Source organism: Ctenopharyngodon idella, chromosome 19 (genome assembly GCF_019924925.1).
Source record: "Ctenopharyngodon idella isolate HZGC_01 chromosome 19, HZGC01, whole genome shotgun sequence".
NCBI classification, from domain to species: domain Eukaryota; kingdom Metazoa; phylum Chordata; class Actinopteri; order Cypriniformes; family Xenocyprididae; genus Ctenopharyngodon; species Ctenopharyngodon idella.
Genome location: NC_067238.1, coordinates 6,322,501 through 6,326,578, shown reverse-complemented (window position 1 = coordinate 6,326,578; position 4,078 = coordinate 6,322,501). Strand labels below are relative to the sequence as shown.

Here is a 4,078-nt window from a genome sequence, read left to right as displayed (position 1 = left end):
AAAAGGACTCAATGAGTATGTGTATGTCAATCAGTATGGTATGAAATGTTCACGATTGAGGCGTCTTTGGCCCATAATGTTATTAGTAGGTCAAAAATGGACTTCTGTATGGTTGATAAAACATCAATAAGAGTCAAAGAGTATGTGTGAAATGTTCACGATTGAGGCGTCTTTGGCCCATAATGTTATTAGTAGGTCAAATATGGACTACTTTATGGTTGATAAAAAATTAAAAGGAGTGAAGGAGTAAGTAAGAAATGTTCAAGATCGAGGACTCTTTGGCTTGAAACATGTTCAATTGGTCAAATATGAACTGCTGTATGGTTGATGAAACATCAGGAGTCAATAAGTATGTATGAAGTGTTCAAAATTGAACACTCTTTGGGCTATAAAATGTTCAGTAGGACAAATATGGCCTACTGTCTGGCTGATGTAATATCAAAAGGGGTCAAAAAGTATGTATGGAAAGTTACAATTCAAAGACTCTTTGGCCAGAAATATATTCAGTAAGTTGAATATGGACTACTGGTCTGGCTAGTAACATCAAAAGGAGTCAATGAGTATGTGTAAAATGTTCAAGATCGAGGACTCTGTAGCCTATGCAATGTTCAATAGGTCAAATATGGAATACTGTCTGGGTAATTGTTAGGAAATTAGTGCCGAGGCATGCCTCATCCCAGTCCTCTTAATTAACAATTGAATGAACAATTACTCAGTGCTGAGGGAGATTAAAAAGTCTCATCTTTATTGAGCTGGGTCTGAGATTATATATGTAACCCCTTGAAATTAGGGTGGCTAACAGACTCTTAATTTGAAGAAAAAAAGTGTAATGACTGCTGTTCTCCACTAGAGGGCTCCTCCGTGATGAGCGAAATAATTGAGAAAGGAGTCATTTTACAAATGAGAGAGAGCGCAGATAAAAGACTGTTGATTCAGAGTGCAAATATTTTAAAAGAGAGTAATATAGAGTATGAAGAAAGAGTTTTAAGTTCTTTTCCAGTCGAATCCGGGGGAAGAAACATCTTTTTGTACTTTTATTTCGAGGAACTCCGGTGAGTGTTTTGTTCCTCTGTTGTTGCTCTGTAATCAGTCATATGTGTTCAATTAATGATTTACGGTAAGAAATGTGATTGATAACTAACTGATGATGAGAAAATATTGAGATATGCATGTTGTGACGAAGAGATAAAGGATAGTGTTCAATCAATTGAGTTGTTAAAATCAACTGCGTCATATGTTCTTTAATGTGCATCGGTTCATGCAAACGGATCCAATTTGTGATAGTTTGATATTATTAATCACCTCTGGGGATATACTGTTAAGAAAAAGAATCAGAGTATGTGATGACAGACATTATGACATTCAGTTGTTTTATTTAGTTTTTTTGTCATACAATAATGTAATATGTGAGACATTGCTCTGTTTAATGTTAAGTGGGTATTTTCTTTGTAAGATAAGATATCGAGTTAATATGCAGTTGAAGAAAGAAAAAGAGAAAGCTCTGAAATCTCATGTGCATTATATATGTTGTCAGTACAGATGAAGTGAATGAGTGATAAGTGTTCTGCATTATGCAGGTTGTTTTTTTTTCTTGTTTCCTATTGATGTGTACTTAGATCGTGGACGAGTGAACGGCGAGCCTACAGTGCCTAGTTGATGTCGCAACGCATCTTTCTTTGCAGCACGTTTGGCATCCTTATTCTGTCATCAATCCCTGGATACAGATAAGAGAATACAACACACCATACACTTCGGATACCTTGAGTGAAACTGAGTTTAAAACTACCCGGGTAGTAAATCTTTCTTCTGTCACGTGACTACTTCTACTTTTTTTTTTTTTCCCCTTCAAATTTTTTTAGTTCCGTTGACTGTGTTTGCAAACTTTGAACTATTTTCAATTGATGGTACCAATACAAACTCTTTTTTCTTCTTTCACAAGTTGTAGTGAAATTGCTGTCTCAAATCCTCCTTACGAGCTTAGACGTTAACTATACTGTCATGATACTGTGCCCATTCATCCTGATTAGTTCATTTAGAACCCCATACAAGAGTGATACAATGGGTTACATCTAGAAAGAGTACAAGGGGTGTAGTATGGTTTTAACCAGTGAGAAAGCGAGTACATCATATCAGCTCATGGTGTAGGAATGTGATACATATAGAAAAACAAGTCTAAATATGGTCAACAGACTTCCGGTTTGAGGGGTTATGGAGTAAGTCGTGTCTCGGAAGCTCCTGCAGTGCTTAAATATATTTCAAATCTTGTCGTCTTTTTATTTCCATCACCCAGTATATACCTGTTGTTTAATCAATTTCTACTCATTATATTTGCCTTTCACACTGCAATTATGAAGAACGTGATGCTCAGGTGAAGCGGTTGGAAGATAAATGCGAGGACCTATGCGAGGCGCAAGGTCGCGCCAAAATAATACCAGAATCGTGGGAGTCCCTGAGGATACACCTGCCACCGCTTCGATAGTCTCAAGTTACTCAGGGATGCACTTCGCCCCGATAAAGATATCATTGTGGACAGATCTCATCGCACGCTGCAACCTAAACCTAAACCCCATGAGCAGCCATGCACCATCGTCGCCAAGCTTCATTATCACTCGGACTGTGTTGACTTTCTGTGTCAAGCAAGGGAATCGAGGCATTTCAAAGTTGAGGACATGTCAATATCTTTCTTCCCTGACCTCACTTCTAAGGTAGCTCGAACTCGAGCAGCATTTGGGGATGTGCGTCGGCAACTACGGGGAATCTCTGGAGTCAAGTTTGGATTTCTGCATCCAGCCCGCCTGCGCGTCACATACAATGGCTTGGAGAAGCAGTTCATTCGTCCAGATGAAGCAGAAGCATATGTCAAGTCCCTACTGTCGCGGGTTGAAGGATCGGACTCTTGAAATAGATGACGGCCTATAGATTTATATAGTTGATCTCTTTTATATGGACATTCATTGGGTGAGTTTAGGCAAGCCTGTTGGCTTTGTGGTTTATGGACTTGCTTCAGTACATACTTAAATTTCTTGTACGTTTATTTATCTGTATATGCTTTTTCATTAGTAATGGTTAGTTATAAAATGTCATGAGGCTGATTTATTGTTTACCAGACACTCTTTGTCGCTTTTTTTATTCGTTATTTTATATACATATGTATATATAATATATTATATTGCCGAAAGTTTTGGGATGCCTGCCTTTACGTGCACATGAACTTTAATGACATCACATTCTTAATCTGTAGGGTTTAATATGGAGTTGGCCCACCCTTTGCAGCTATAACAGCCTCAACTCTTCTGGGAAGACTTTCCACAAGGTTTAGGAGTGTGTTTACGGGAATTTTTTTACCATTCTTCTAGAATCGCATTTGTGAGGTCAGGCGCTGATGTTGGACGAGAAGGCCTGGCTCGCAGTCTCCACTGTAATTCATCCCAAAGGTGTTCTATCGGGTTGAGGTCAGGACTCTGTGCAGGCCAGTCAAGTTCCTCCACACCAAACTCACTCATCCATGTCTTTATGGACCTTGCTTTGTGCACTGGTGCGCGGTCATGTTGGAACAGAAAGGGGCCATCCCCAAACTGTTCCCACAAAGTTGGGAGTATGAAATTGTCCAAAATGTCTTGGTGTGCTGAAGCATTAAGAGTTCCTTTCACTGGACCTAAGGGGCCAAGCCCAACCCCTGAAAAACAACCCCACACCATAATTCCCCTCCACCAAACTTTACACTTGGCACAATGCAGTCAGGCAAGTACCGTTCTCCTGGCAACTGCCAAACCCAGACTCGTCCATCGGATTGCCAGACAGAAAAGCGTGATTCGTCACTCCAGAGAACACGTCTCCACTGCTCTAGAGTCCAGTGGCAGTGTGCTTTACACCACTGCATCAGACACTTTGCATTGCACTTGGTGATGCAAGGCTTGGATGCAGCTGCTCGGCCATGGAAACCCATTCCATGAAGCTCTCTACGCACTGTTCTTGATCTAATCTGAAGGCCACAGGAAGTTTGGAGGTCTGTAGCTATTGACTGTGCAGAAAGTTGGTTACTTTTGCGCACTGTGCGCCTCAGCATGCGCTGACCCCG

The 4,078-nt window shown here is 40.3% G+C and overlaps 1 long non-coding RNA gene across 2 annotated transcripts in view; it reads left to right on the top strand.

Annotated features, from left to right (window-relative positions):
- Positions 1-873: 873 nt before the first annotated feature.
- Positions 874-4,078, top strand: part of LOC127501112 (uncharacterized) — a 34,995-nt gene continuing 31,790 nt past the window's right edge. For both annotated transcript variants that reach the window (XR_007926514.1, XR_007926513.1), the window contains exons 1-2: positions 874-1,052; positions 1,617-1,790. This is a non-coding gene — a long non-coding RNA (uncharacterized LOC127501112). The remainder of the gene's footprint in view (positions 1,053-1,616; positions 1,791-4,078) is intronic.